This window comes from Mustela nivalis (genome assembly GCF_964662115.1).
Source record: "Mustela nivalis genome assembly, chromosome: 4".
In the NCBI taxonomy this organism is placed as follows: Eukaryota; Metazoa; Chordata; class Mammalia; order Carnivora; family Mustelidae; genus Mustela; species Mustela nivalis.
In genome coordinates, this window is record NC_139023.1 from 9,996,016 (window position 1) to 10,012,581 (window position 16,566).

The 16,566-nt window shown below is 35.7% G+C and overlaps 1 protein-coding gene across 2 annotated transcripts in view; it reads right to left on the reverse strand.

Annotated features, from left to right (window-relative positions):
* NPFFR2 (neuropeptide FF receptor 2) overlaps positions 1-16,566 on the reverse strand; it is a gene marked incomplete at its 3' end in the record, with an annotated part of 85,789 nt that overhangs the window by 39,554 nt on the left and 29,669 nt on the right. The window contains exon 1 of one of the 2 annotated variants that reach the window (XM_082727620.1): positions 7,672-7,693. The exons of the other annotated variant lie outside the window; for it this stretch is intronic. Of the gene's footprint in view, positions 1-7,671; positions 7,694-16,566 lie in introns of those variants that run through there. 2 annotated transcript variants of the gene reach the window in all.

Consider the following 16,566-nt stretch of genomic DNA (forward strand, 5'->3'; position numbering starts at 1 on the left):
ATATTCCAGTGTGAATGTACCACATTTAAATATTCCAGTGTGAATGTACCACATTTAAAACATTGTTTTTGATACAAGTGTAGTTGACACACAACAGTATATTAGTTTCAGGTGTACGACATAGTGATTCAACTTCTTTGTATGTTATGCTGTGCTCAGAAGTGTAGCTCCGATTTGTCGCCAAGCATTGTTACTATAAGATCATTGACTGTATTCCAAATGCTGGCCTTTTATTCTTATGACTTACTCACTCTAAACTGAAAGTCTGTATCTCCCACTCTCCTTCACCCATTTTGCCCATCCCACAATTACCTGTTCTCCATCTGAGAGACATTTTAAAGTTTTTTACTAGTTTGAGGCAATTACTATTAAAGTCACTATAATATTTCTCTATGGTTTTTATCTGAATGGTTTTTCATTTCACATAGATAAATGTCTACTTGTAGGACTATTAGGTCATAGGATAAATGTATAGGTAGCTATAAGAAATAGCCAAACCGGTTTTTAGAGTAGTTATGCTATTATGTATTCTTATATACAATATATGATGTTAGCTGCTTTGTTTCTTTATTAACACTTGATATTATCATTTTTTCAAAATTAGCCATATTAATAGGTATGTCGAGATACACTGGTGTGCTTTTAATTTGTATTTCCCTAATGATAATGGTGGTGAGCTTCTTTCCATGAGCTTATTTGTTATGTATATATCTTCTTCAGTTTTTATTTATTTATTTATTTATTTATTTATTTATTTATTTATTTATTTTCAGCGTAACAGTATTCATTGTTTTTGCACCACACCCAGGCCCTCTCCAATACCCACCACCTGGTTCCCCCAACCTCCCACCCCCGCCCCTTCAGAACCCCCTATGGACTAAGAGTCCATAGTCTCTCATGGTTCACCTCCCCTTTCAATTTCCCCCAACTCCCTTCTCCTCTCCATCTTCCCATGTCCTCCATGCTATTTGTTATGCTCCATAAATAAGTGAAACCATATGATGATTGACTCTCTCTGCCTGATTTATTTCACTCAGCATAATCTCTTCCAGTCCCGTCCATGTTGGTACAAAAGTTGGGTATTCATCCTTTCTGATGAAGGCATAATACTCCATAGTGCATAGGGACCACATCTTCCTTATCCATTCCTCCATTGAAGGGCATCTTAGCTCTTTCCACAGTTTGGTGACCATGGCCATTGCTGCTATAAACATTGGGGTACAGATGGCCCTTCTTTTCACTACATCTGTATCTTTGGGGTAACTATTCAGTAGTGCAATTGCAGTGTCATAGGGAAGCTCTATTTTTAATTTCTTGAGGAATCTCCACACTGTTTTCCAAAGTGGCAGCACCAACTTGCATTCCCACCAACAGTGGAAGAGGGTTCCCCTTTCTCCACATCCCCTCCAACACACATGTTGTTTCCTGTCTTGCTAATTTTGGCCATTCTAACTGGTGTAAGGTGATATCTCAATGTGGTTTTAGTTTGAATCTCCCTGATGGCTAGTGATGATGAACATTTTTTCATGTGTCTGGTAGCCATTTGTATGTCTTGATTGGAGAAGTGTCTGTTCATATCTTCTGCCCATTTTTTGATATGATTGTCTGTTTTGTGTGTGTTGAGTTTCAGGAGTTCTTTATAGATCCTGGATATAACTTTTTGTCTGTATTGTCATTTGCAAGTATCTTCTCCCATTCAGTGGGTTGCCTCTTTGTTTTGTTGACTGTTTCCTTTGCTGTGCAGAAGTTTTTGATCTTGATGAAGTCCCAAAAGTTTATTTTCGCTTTTGTTTCTTTTGCCTTTGGAGACATATCTTGAAAGAAGTTGCTGTGGCTGATATTTAAGAGGTTACTGCCTATATTCTCCTCTAGGATTCTGATGGATTCCTGTCTCACGTTGAGGTCTTTTATCCACTTTGAGTTTATCTTTGTGTACAGTGTAAGAGAATGGTCGAGTTTCATTCTTCTATATATAGCTGCCCAGTTTTCCCAGCACCATTTATTGAAGAGACTGTCTTTTTCCCAATATATATTTTGTCCTGTTTTGTTGAAGATTATTTGACCATAGAGTTGAGGGCCCATATCTGGGCTCTTTACTCTGTTCCACTGGTCTATGTGTCTGTTTTTATGCCAGTACCATGCTGTCTTGGTGATCACAGGTTTGTAGTAAAGCTTGAAATCAGGTAACATGATGCCCCCAGTTTTATTTTTGTTTTTCAATATTTCCTTAGCGATTTGGGGTCTCTTCTGATTCTATACAAATTTGGGGTTTATTTGCTCCAGCTCTTTGAAAAATATCGGTGGAATTTTTATTGGAATGGCATTAAAAGTAAAGATTGCTCTAGGTGGTATAGACATTTTAACAATGTTTATTCTTCTGATCCAAGAGCATGGAATGGTCTTCCATCTTTTTGTGTCTTTTTCAATTTCTTTCATGAGTGTTCTGTAGTTTCTCGAGTACAGTTCCTTTACCTCTTTGGTTAGGTTTATTCCCAGGTATCTTATGGCTCTTCGTGCTATAGTAAATGGAACTGATTCCCTAATTTCCCTTTCTGTAATTTCATTGTTAGTGTATAAGAAAGCCACTGATTTCTGTACATTGACTTTGTATCCTGCCACATTATTGAATTGCTGTATGAGTTCTAGTAGTTTGGGGTCTTCTTCAGTTTTTACTTAAATCTTTTGCCAAATTTTCACTGGGTTGCTTTCTTAATATTGAGCTTTAAGAGATTTTTATTTATCTCTATGTGTCATTTATCAGATGTGTGGTTTACAAATATTTTCTCCCCATCTGTCATTTGTTTTTCATTCTCTCAGCACTGACCTTTGAAGAGTGTAAGTTCTTAATTCTTATGATGTCCAGTTAATGAATTTTATCTTTTCCTAGCCAAAAATCATAAGTATTTCCCCATATTTTCTTCTAGATGTATTACTTTCAAAAACATTTATTTAAAATGAAATAATTAGCACATAGTATATTATTAGTTTCAGAGGTAGACTTTAGTGATTCATCATTTGCATATAACACTGAGTACGTATAACACTTGAACACTGAGTGTTCAAGTCCCCTTCTTAATGCCCATCACCATTGTCTGAAGTTTTACATTAAGGTCTGATCCATTTTTAATTAAATTTTGTATCAGGTATGAGGTATGGGTTAAGAATCCTTTTACTTTTTTTTTTTTTTTTTACATGTTGATATCCTATTGTTTCATCACTATTGAAAAGAAGTTATTAATATAGGTGAAGGACTGGTGAGATGATGTGTTAGAGATAATTAACTGGGTGTTAAAGAGTGTTTCCTGATACACAGATTTCTAGATGATGCAGTAGAACATAAAAATCATGTGACAGCATGTAAAAAAATGCCATTCTGGAAAAGGCAGTTAAGAAACCCTAAAGCTGTAATAAGCCCTCTGCACTATGTTGATAACACCTAGAAAAATAATTGAGAAAAAGAGAGTAGAGCTAAAGAGGTCACTGAATAAGTGAGATCAGCTGATAATAATAAGGATAGTTAGAGGGAGTTTTGTGTTATGACATGAGCTTCAAAATATCTGGGGCTTTTAAAAGAGAACAGAAGATTCCCCAAATTGATCAATAAATTCATTACAATTTTCATCAAAATCCAAACGAGGACGTGTGTGTGTGTGTGCACATACATAGAGAAGTTTGTTCTAAACTTTATATGGAAAAACATTGGATCTAAAGTAACTAAAGTAATTTTAAGAAGAAGGATAAAGGGCAAAGGACTCGCTCTACCTGATGCTAAGGCTATATAGAGAGCTACAGTCATAAAGGAAATGTGGTTTTGGTGAAGGGATAGACACATAGGTCAGTGGAACAGTGTAGAGACTGCAGAAATAGACCCAAAAACATCCAAATTCAATAGAATTATGCTGGGTAAATATGATCAATCTCAAAATTTTCCATATCACTTGATTCTATTTATTTAACATTATTGAAATGACAAAATTCTAGAGGTGGAGAACAGATTGGTGGTTGCCAGTGGTTAGGAAGGTGGGAGATTGCTGTTGCTACAGATTGTAGTGATGGTCAAACAAATCTACATGTTATAAAATCAACTCAAGGAGGCACACACAAAGATACACAATAATTATGATAGCAAAAAATAGTAATAAACATAGAATTCTAAAAGTAGCAATAGAAAACAGTTAAATAAAAGGGAAACCCCATAAGACTATCAGCTGATTTTTTAGCAGAAAGTTTGTAGGCCCAAAGAGAGGGCATGATATATTAAAAGTGGTGAAAGAAAACAGACAAACCTATAATCAAGAGTATTCTATCCATCAAGGCTATCACTGAGCATAGAAGAGATAAGTTTCCTGCACATTTAACATAAGTTAAAAGAATTCATAACTACCAAACCAACCTTACAAGAAATGTTAAATGGAATTCTGTAAGTAGAAAGGAAAGAGCATAAGCAGGAGTAAGAAAATTAAGAAGCACAGAAAAGATATATTAAATAGATCTATAAAAATCAGTTAAGAGATTCACAATACAAAAGGATATGAAGTATGACATCACAAACCTAAAATAAAAGAAGTGGAGTAAAAATGTAATGCTTTTGGAATGGGTTCAAACTTAAGTGACAACTTAATATAGACTTCTATATGCATAAGATTTTTTAAAATTTTTTATTTTTTTCTTAACATATAATGTATTATTAGCCCCAGGAGTACAGGTCTGTGAACAAGATGTTTTATATAAACATAAAGGTAATTTTAGCCATTCTAACTGGTGTGAGATGATATCTCATTGTGGTTTTAATCTGTATTTCTCTGATGCCGAGTGATATGGAGCACTTTTTCATGTGTCTGTTGGCCATCTGGATGTCTTCTTTGCAGAAATGTCTGTTCATGTCTTCTGCCCATTTCTTGATTGGATTATTTGTTCTTTGGGTGTTGAGTTTGCTAAGTTCTTTCTAGATTTTGGACACTAGCCCTTTATCTGATATGTCGTTTGCAAATATCTTCTCCCATTCTCTCAGTTGTCTTTTGGTTTTGTTAACTGGCTAAAATTAACAAGTCAGGAAATGACAGATGCTGGTGAGGATTCAGAGAAAGGGGAACCCTCCTACACTGTTGGTGGGAATGCAAGCTGGTGCAACCAGTCTGGAAAACAGCACGGAGGTTCCTCAAAATGTTGAAAATAGAACTACCCTATGACCTAGCAATTGCACTACTGGGTATTTACTCTAAAGATACAAACGTAGTGATCCGAAGGGGCACATGCACCCGAATGTTTATAGCAGCAATGTCTACAATAGAACCTAGACGTCTATCAACAGATGAATGGATCAAGAAGATGTGGTATATATACACAATGGAATACTATGCAGCCATCAAAAGAAATGAAATCTTGCCATTTGCGATGACATGGATGGAACTAGAAGGTATCACGCTTAGTGAAATAAGTCAACGGGAGAAAGGCAACTATCATATGATCTCCCTGATATGAGGAAGTAGAGATGTAACATGGGGGGGTTAAGGGGGTAGGAGAAGAATCAATGAAACAAGATGGGATTGGGAGGGAGACAAACCATAAGTGACTCTTAATCTCACAAAACAAACTGAGGGTTGCTGGGGGGAGGGGGTTGGGAGAAGGGGGTGGGGTTATGGACTTTGGAGAAGGGTATGTGCTTGGGTGAGTGCTGTGAAGTGTGTAAACCTGGTGATTCACAGACCTGTACCCTTGAGGATAAAAATATATTATATGTTTATAAAAAATTTTTAAAAACCCCAAAAAACAAAACAAAACAAAACAAAACAAAAAAACCATAAGGGTAAGCACAAATCAAAAATCAGAAATATATATGCAAAAAATAAAGAAAAAGGACTACAAGTATATCATTAGGGAAAGCCAGCAGACTGTGAGAGAAGAAAAAGAACAGGGGTGTCTGGGTAACTCAGTGGGTTAAGCCTCTGCCTTCAGCTCAGGTCATGATCTCAGCGTCCTGGGATGGAGCCCCTCATCAGGCTCTCTGCTCAGTGGGGAGACTGCTTCACCCTCTCTCTCTCCCTGCCTTTCTGCCTACTTGTGATCTCTCTCTCTGTCAAATAAATAAATAAAATCTTCTTTTCTAAAAAAAGGAATTAAAAAAAAGAACTACAAAAATAATCATAAAACAAGTAACAAAATATCAGTAAGTACATACCTATCAGTAATTGTTTTTGAATGTAAATAGACTAAATGCTCTAATCAAAAGACAAGGTGTTTCATTTATTCTTCTCCTACCCACTTAAGCCTCCATGTTGCATCACCACAATAAAAAAAAAAAAAAAAAAAAGACAAGGTGTGATGGAATGGATAAAAAAGCAAAACCAAGCTACATGCTACCTATAAGAGACACATTTCAGACCTAAAGATATGTAGATTGAAAGTGAAAGGATGGAAAACATTTATCATGCGAATGGAAATGAAAAGAAAGCTGGGGTAACAATACTTATGTCAGAAAAAAAAATGGACTTTAAAAGAAAGACTGTTAATAAGAAACAAAGAACAGTACATAATCACAGAGGGAATAATCCAATATGAAGATCTAATTGTAAATATTTATGCATCCCACATGAGAGCACATAACTGTTAAGAACATAAAGGGAGAAATTGATAGTAATGCTTTAATAGTAGAATACTTTCACACCCCTCTTACATCAAAGGATAGATTGCCAAACAGAAAATCAACAACTAAACAGTGGCTTTGAATGACACATTGGACCAGCTGAATCTAACAGGTATATTCACAACATTTCATCATAAAGCAGCAGAGTACACATTCTTTTTAAGTTCACATGGGACATTTTCCAGAACAGAGTATATTTTAAGTCACAAAACAAGTCTTGGCAAAAACAAAAAGATTAAGGTTTTTCTGACCACAGTGCTATGAAACTAGAAATCAACCAAGAGAAAAAGTTTGGAGGTAAAATACAAATACATGGAGGTAAACAAATACATGGAGGTAAACAGCATGCTACTAAATAAGAAATGGGTCAACTAAGAAATCAAAGAGGAAATTTAAAGAAATCCCTGTTGATAAATGAAAATGAAAAAAACAGTGGTCCAAAATTTGGGAGATACAGCAAAATGTATTCTAAGACAGAAGTTTACAGCAATACAGTCTTACCTTGAGAAGCAAGCAAATGTCAAATAAGCTAATTTTAGACCTAAAGGAACTGGGAAAAAGAATGAACAAAATGCAAAACCAGTAAAAGGAAGGAAATAATAAAAATGAGAGCAAAATTAAAGAAAACAGAAACCAAGAAAAACCACAATGAAACAGATCAATGAAGCCAGGAGCTGGTTCTTTGAAAAGATCAACAAATTTATAAATCTTTAGCCAGACTTATCAAAAAACAAAAAGAGAAGAGAAGACTCAAACAAAATCAGAAAGGAAAGAGAAGAAACAACAACTGAGATCACAGATATGCAAAGGATTACAAGAGAATATTATGAAAAATTATATGTCAACTGATTGGATAAACTAGAAGAAATGAATAAATTCCTAGAAACATATAAGATCCCAAAACAGAACCAGGAAGACATAGAAAATTTGAAAACATTGATTAACTATGATGAAAACGAACCCATAATAAAAAAAACTCACCAACAGACAAAAGCCCAGGATCAGATGGTTTCACGGGTGAAACTTACTAAAGTTTAAAGAAGAGTTAATTCCGATTCTTCTCAAATCACTCCAAAAAATTAAAGAGGAAGGAAAGCTTCCAAAAATAGTCTTCAAGGCCAACATTACCTTGGTACCAAAACCAGATAATGACACTATAAAAAGAGAGTACTACCAATCAACATCCCTAATGAACATAAATGCAGAAGCCCTCACAAAATAATAGCAAACCTAATCCAACAAAACATTAAAAAAATCATTCACTACAATCAAGTGTAATTCATTCCTGGGATGCAAGCATAGTTCAATATTTGCTAATCAGCATGATACACCACATCAACAAAAGAAAGGATAAAAAGCAAATCAAAAAACAAAAATTTTTACATTTTTAAAATTTTTTGCATGTTTATACACTAATATGACATAATAGAAAGAAAAAGCAATACAACAATCCCATTCACAATTACACCAAAAAGAATAAAATACATAGGAATAAACTTAACCAAGGAGGTGAGATAACTTTACTCTGAAAACTATAAAACACTGAAGGAAATTGAAGATGGCACGAATGGAAACCTATTCCAATGTTCATGGGTGGGAAGAACAAACATTGTTAAAATGTCTATACAACTCAAAGTGATCTACAGTGATCTAATGCAATCCCTATCAAAATACCAACAGAATTTTTCACAGAACTAGGACAATCCTAAAAGTTGTGTGGAATCACAAAAGACCCCAAATAGCCAAACCATTCTTGAAAAAGAGGAAAAAAACTGGAGCTATCACAATCCCCAATTTCTAGATATACCTCATAGCTATAGTAATCAAAACAGTATGGTACTGGCACAAAAATAGGCACAAAGATCAATGGAACCAAATAGAGACCCCAGAAATAAACCAATTATTGTATGGTCAATTAATCTATGACAAAGGAAAGAAGAATATGCAAAGGGAAAAGATTGTCTCTTCACAAAATAGTGGGGAAACTGGACAGCTACATGGAAAAGAATGAAACTGGACTATTTCTCAGACCATACAAAAAAATAAACTTAAAGTGGATTTAAGGCCTAAATCTGAAGCCTGGAATGATAAAAAATCCTAGAAGAGAACACAAGCACTAATTTCTCTGACACTGGGTGTAGCAACATCTTTCTAGATGTCTCCTGAGGCCAGGGAAACAAAATTAAAAATAATTATGACTACATCAATATAAAAGGCTTTTGCACAAAGGAAACATTCAAAACACAAAGATAGTCTACTTAATGGGAGAAGATATTTACAAATGACATATCCAAAAAGTGGTTAGTATCCAAAATATATTAAGAACTGAAATTTAAAATTGGGCAGAAGACATAAACAGACATTTCTCCCAAGAAGACATTCAGATGGCCAACAGACACATGAAAAGATGCTCAACATCACTCTTCATCAAGGAAAACCAAATCAAACCCTCAGTGAGGGGCATCCGGGTGATTCAGTCAGTTGGGTGTTTGCCTTCAGCTCAGGTCATGATCCTGGAGTCCAGAATGGAGCCAACATTGGGCTCCCTGCTCAGAAGGGGAGTCTGCTTCTGGCTCTGCATCTCATCCTGCTTGTACTCTCTCTCTCACTCTCACTCTCTCTCTCTGTGCCAAATAAATAAATAAAATCTTAAACAACAACAACAACAACAACAATGAGATATTGCCTCATATCTGTCAGAATGGCTAAAACCAGAAACACAAAAACCAAGTGTAGGCAAGAATGTGGAAAAAAGAACCGTTGTGCACTGTTGGTGGGAATGCAAACTGCTGCAGCCACAGGGGAAAACAGTGTGGAGGTTCCTCAAAAATTAAAAATAAAATTATCATATGATCCAGTAATTCTGCTACTGGGTATTTACCCAAAGAATATGAAAACACTAATTCGAAAAGAATATACATCCCTATGTGCATTGCAGCATTATTCACACACTTTATTTATTAATTGCTTGTTATTTCTCCATTACTTTCTCTTCTTCTAGAATTTATATTATTTACAATTTAAGCATCTGTTATTTCCATCTCATTGTATTTTGTGTCTCATATTTTTTTTTTCAGAGAACCATTTCTTTAACTTGATATACTAGGTCACTGATTTAGTTCTCAATTCTTAATATTCTCTCTTTCCACTTGCCTACAGAATAATTTGAACCCATTATAGTGATTTTTTTTGTTTGTTTGACAAAGTCTTTTTATGCTTTAAATTTTGTAATGTTCTCAGTACTATTTTTGGGCAAACTGTCTGTCATGTTCGGTTCTGTTTTTCACTGAGTCCCCTGTGCCAGGTGCTTTGTTTCACATTTCTTTGACCACAGGGCGCCTGGATGCATTGATACTGCCCTCTGTCATTTGCCTCTCATGTCTCTGTTCAGACTTGGCAGGCAGGTGAGGCTGCAAACATCTCTCTGGCAGCAGCACACCTATGGGGTAGGAACAGGTGTCCCCACCACTGCAGGCCAGCGCTGTGTTCATCTGTAAGCTGTCAGGCCTTTGCTGAGGCACTTGAAGACCTTTTGTTCCAGAATCTTTCTGGTGACAAACATTGGCATTCCTTAGTCTCAACACAGGAACAGTGTGTCTCCTTATACAAGCTCTCCTGTCATTTTGCTGGGACATGAAAATATTCTCCACAGTTTGCCACTGGCCTACTTAAGTAATTTCATTTTTCCGTCTTTCCCTCACCCACCTCTTTTCTAGAATACCATTATTTCTGATGGAAAGAATTACTTTTATCCCGTTGTGGAGGTTATTTCTAAAACAACCCCAGTGACTTCTTCCTCCTGCTGTCTCTGCCCTCTTCCTTGAATGGGCACAGGACCTAGTGATTTGCTTCTAAGGGACAGAATATAACAAAAATCTTACAAGAGACCATGAGCCAGAAGATAGTTAAATCACAATCAATTCCTGACCCACAGAAACTCTGACACAAATGTTTTAAGCAACTAAGTTTTGGGATAATTTGTCTGCAACAATAGGTAATTAACATGTCATCTTTACTGTCATATCTTATCTCCATCCTCTTCTACCCCAGAGCACCTATGCTCCAGGTAGATGGGATTTTCTCTTTAGGGCTCACTTATTCACATGTCTATGGTTTTATATATATATTTCCCTTTTATACTGCCAACACTTATTTGATCTGGTAAATTATAATCATAAATTGAGACCTAATCACATATTTCCTTGTCTATGACCCATTCTCTGATTATGTAAGCAAATTTTATTGCTTACATACACCTTATGTATGCTTTTACTCTGCTTTTCATACAGATTAACAATCACTACCTTTGGCCCAGTCTGTATCCTCAGCACCTAATAGATTGAAAGCCTTGGTTTTCTTGAATTAAGTTGGGCCCCCTCCTCTCCTAAAGTGTTTTTCATGTCCTATTCACCCCAGCTGCAAAGCTTCACTTGGTATTGAGTTAAAAGTGGGGTTGCTGAGAAATAACCACTTTTGCCTTTCTTGACCAAATTTTTAGGGTGTTTTTATTTCTATTTGTGTCAGCTGATATTTTGTTTTGAAAGCCTGTATATTTCGTGCTTGAAATTGCACTGCTTTCCACTTGCAACATTTTTCTCTTATGTGTCAGAGCATCTCCACAACTCCAACAAACTTAGGAAAGTTGTTTTCTTTTCCTCATTAGTTGCATTGAGACAGATTTCTTTAGAGACTGATTTCCTTGCTGCACAGCAATATTAAAGGGAAACCATTTCTTCAAATTCCCTTGTTAATTTTAACATAAGCAAGTAATAAATGCAGAATGTAAAATGTGAAGAATGAACAAATTCATCTTACTTGCATATGTTGCTTATAGACTTTTGGAAGAATAATAAATACAAACATGCTTTTGATAATCAAAGAAAGTGATCTAACTTTCCCCTTATGTTTCTGAAAGCTTTGCATTTCATATTTAGAAAAGAATCAACAGACATGGGAGTTAGATGTAAATGATGAATCAATATATTGCATACCTGAAATTAATGTTACACTAATGTTAACTGACTAGAACATTAGTTCTAGTTTTATTTAAATAAATAAATAAATAAAACTTGAAACAAACAAAAAGAATATTAACATTTTTCCAAAACAATGTACAACTTAAGAATAAAAAAAGACATGAGAACACTGCCTTCCTGACTTAGCTAAATAAAAAATAATTTTTCAATGTAATTATACTCACTGCTCTGTTTTTTAATCTTTATATCATTGTATATATCTATTGCAACAAAAATGTTGTGTAGCAAACAACTATATAACCTTAGAGGGCTGTAAACCCTTTTGTCCCTCTAAAGGTTATTGGAAAATCTGCTAATCTGAACTTCATTTGGTGGAGCTCCCCTAGTCATCTTTGGTCAGCTACATCTTTGCTACTCTTTACTGGGCTTATCTTACATGTCTGACCTTTGATTGGAAAAATGGGGTGGTTCAGCTCTGCCTCCATGTATATCTATAAGTCTGATCCTCTAGCAGGCTAGCTGGGGCTTAGGCATGTTCTGGTGATAAAAGCAGAGGAGTAAGAGATTACAAGACCTCAAGTCTTGGAGTGCCATCACTTCATATTGACAAACAAGAAGTCACAAGCACAATGCTTAGAGAAAGTCTCTACCTCTTTCTGAGAGAATCTCCAAGTTCATATACAAAGGGCACCGATACAGAGAGGAATAAAGAACTACACTCATTTTTTGCAATCAATCTATTAAAATACGTCTACTTTTTAAGGAATTTTAAAACATTAAGGAATTATAAACTCAGTGGGTAAAATATTTAATTATATTCCAATAAATGTTTCTGGAGAAACATTTTAGAGAAATTAAAATTATAAGGTCATTAGTTTGTGTTTTATTATTTTATGGGTAGGGAGAAAACTTTGGGGGTATTTTAAGTATATAAAGATCCCTAAGACAGACTTTTTTCTAAGAACACATTTGTAATCCTACTCAGAAGAGAAATTGTGATATTTTTAAAAAGTTTTCCTTGGTCTTCATGAAAAAGTAAAAAAAAAACAAAAAACAAAAAACTGATTTAATTAATGTTACCTCAAATCTTCACATAGTGGTGCTTCTCTTCCTAAAAACAATGCTAATTAAACCTACTAGCTACTACAATATGTAGCCTTAAACATAAAGTACACTTGGAGAAATTAAATTATTATGATTCATGGGATAACTCTAGGAAGGAGCACCTAAAAACAACAACAACAAAAAACTTAAGTACCAAACAGTTCTAAACAGGCTATCTGATGCCTAGTAATTTTGTTTGGATTTTGGCAAGACCATAGCCTTACCAAAGACTTGCACAAAATTTCATTTACAAGTTTTAATAACAATTCCTTAATGCATTAATCCTTACTATATGCCAGGCATTGTTACACATATTTTATGTGCATTAATTCCCCAAATTTCTTTGAAGTAGGATGGTTATCTACATTTCACCTGGCACAGTGGAGGCACAGAGATATTAGGTGGCTTACCAAAGGTCACAGAACTAGATGATGGAACCAGAATCTGCACTCAGGTAGTATAGCTATACCCTTAACCACTGTGTCAGTTTGCCTGGTAATAGATTAGCACCATTCTTACCCTTGTCTATATTCTTCCTTTATCACAAGAGCTAGAAACCAGGGGCGCCTGGGTGGCTCAGCGGGTTAATGCCTCTGCCTTTGGCTCAGGTCATGATCTCAGGGTCCTGGGATCGAGTTCTGCATCGGGCTCTCTGCTCATCGGGGAGCCTGCTTCCTCCTCTCTCTCTCTGTCTGTCAAATAAATAAATAAATAAAAATCTTAAAAAAAAAAAAAAAGAGCTAGAAACCAAGAAATTTCTTTGGCCCTAGGTTGGGTCCAGTAGTGAAAGGCAGTTACATGAGGTTTGGAAGGTGGAGGAGAGACAGAAACCTAAATTTGTTCCTCAACCAATAACAGGTTGCTGTATGGGTTGCAGCAGATACAAGTCTTTCACTAACCTCTGGGGGCTCTCTAAATTGTGGATTTCAGCTTTGCAGTCAGATAAGATCTTTGGTTCTACACGTTCCTGATTTTCAGAAGTCTGATAGAGAACAGAGCCAGTAGCAGCTTTCCCTGATTACTGACTCTCCAGTACAAAATCTGATGCTTTTGTGAACATAAAATTTCCTGAATTAAAAGCTTTTTTCCTATGGGAGACTATTCTTTTGATGGAACCATAACTGGCCATTATGTTAACTATCTAAGTGGTTTGAGAAAATAAAAGTTCAAAAATGGCAATCAAACATCAGTTATTTAACACAGTTTGATTAAATGATGACCTCACTACCATTGGAAAATGGAATACTTGTAAGCTATAGCCTATAGTAGCAAACAAGTTAAATTATCACAGGTGTTTGAATGAAATGAAGTGTCTACTGAAGACAAGATTTAAAATGTCCAAGCAGCTGCTGTATTAAGGCTTTATGGTGGAATTATGATTAAAAGGACTCAGGTGATCTGGTTTCTGACTTTTCCCAAAATAATGACAAGCTCAGAGCTTTAAATTCTCAGCTCCAGGTATTACCGCCAGGATCTTGGAGTCACAGAAACCAAAGAACAGCACATAACAAAAAGTGAATGCTCATCTCCTAATATTGGAAGCATGTTCAATTTCGTAGTAAGAATTGTTGACTCACAGAGATCACTGCAAAAGGTTATTGACTTGAGCTAAAGTAGTTCAACTTTTTAAAGTCATATTTTAGGAATGAAGATAGGATATCTGCCTCAAGTCATTACAATGGAAAACCATAGTCTTTCACCCATTTTCCAGACCAGAACCAGATTATAGACTCAAAGTATCTCAAATAAATGGAAAGTTGGATTCACTTGAATAAGTATTATGTATCACTACCTCAAATATTTTCATAAACATCTTAATAAGGGAAACTGCAGTTAATTGTAAAGATAATGATTCTCTAATTATCAAGGTGATGATTCTCTTGGCAAAAAAATAACCAGATCTTCTGGGATTTCTTGTATTATTAAAATGTGGGTTCCCTGGTGCACCTAGATGACTCAGTGGGTTAAAGCCTCTGCCTTTGGCTCGGGTCATGATCTCATGGTCCTGGGATAGAGCCCCATATCGGGCTCTCTGCTCAGCGGGGAACCTGCTTCCCCTTTTCTCTGCCTGCCTCTCTGCCTACTCATGATCTCTATCAAATAAATAAAAATTTTAAAAAATCTCTTTAAAAAATGTGGGTTCCCAAAATGGTAATGTAAATACAGGTCATAGTGGAGATTTGGAGAGGTCAGGTGATAGTGGGATATCAGCCTGGGTCTCTTTTATAATGGGTCTGCAAACACACAATGGCTCTTTTCTCCCCTCAATTACTACATATAAATTTGGAATAGTTGTGCTCAGTAGTTGGAATCTTGGTTCCCTGATCCATAGAGTTGCTGATATTAGGGTAGGAAGAGCCAAGCTTACGACCCTGTAACTTCCTCTTCTCAGCAAAGATAACAAACCAAAACCAATTACCAAATCCCTGGAAGCAAGGTAAAGATTGGTGCCACTATCCCAGATCTCAAAGACACAGAGTTTTTCATTCTAACATTGAAGTTTACCTATTTGTGATGTAAAGAAGACAGAGGGCTGTTAAATTTTTTAAATAATAATAGGTGTTAGTGAGGTTGTGGAGAAATTGCAACTCTTGTACACTGTTGGGAATATAAAGGGTGCAGCAGCTATGGAAAACATAAGGAACCATAGAAATTTTGGGATTGTTTGTTCTAGCTCTGTAAAAAACTCTGGTGATATTTTGATGTGATTGCATTAAATGTGTAGACTGCTTTGAGTAGGATAGACATTTTTTAAAAAATATTTTATTTATTTATTTGACACAGAGAGAGAGATCACAAGTAGGCAGAGAGAGAGATGGGGAAGCAGGCTCCCTGCTGAGCAGAGAAACAGATGAGGGGCCCTCAATCCCAGGGCCTTGAGATCATGACCTGAGCCAAAGGCAGAGGCTTAACCCACTGAGCTACTCAGGTGTCCTAGGATAGACATTTTAACAATATTTGATTTTTTAACCCATGAACATGGAATGTTTTTCCATTTCTTTGTCTCATCTTCTGTTTCTTTCATAAGTGTTTTATAGTTTTCAGGGTACAGGTCTTTTACCTCTTTGATTAACTTGACTTCTAGGATCTTATGGTTTTGAGTGCAGTTGTAAAGAAGAATTATTCCTTGATTTCTCTTTACACTGCTTCATTAGTGGTGTATAGAAAGAAATGCAAAGGATTTCTGTACATTGATTTCGTTTCCTGCAACTTTACTGAATTCATGTATCAGTTCTAGGAAACTTTTGGTAGAGTCTTCCAGGTTTTCTATATAGAGTATCATGTCATCTGCATATAGTGAAAGTTTTGAATTCTTTGCTGATTTAAAAGCCTTTTCTTTCCTTTTGTTGTCTAATTGCTGAGGCTAGAACTTCCAATACAGTGTTAAATAATGGTCCTGAGAGTGGATATCCCTTTCTTGTTCCTGACTATAGAAGAAAGGTTCTCATTGTCCTCCACTGCAGATGATATTAGCTGTGGATTTTTTGTATATTGTATTTATGATGCTGAGTTATGTTGCCTCTATTCTTATTTTGTTGAGTCTTTTTATCAAATAAAGTGGACTGAGTAACAAAAGCAATCTTGTAAAAAAAGGAAAGCCAGAGGCATCACAATTTTTGGACTTCAAGGTATATTGAAAAGCTCTAGTGATCAAACAGTATGGTACTGACACAAATATGGACACATAGATCAATGGAACAGAATTGGACCTTCAACTCTATGGTCAACAAACCTTTTACAAAGCAGGGAAGACTATCCAATGGAAAAAAAGACCGTCTCTTCAACAAATGGTGTTAGATGTTAGGAAAACTGGACAGCAACTTGTTAAGGAATGAAACTGGA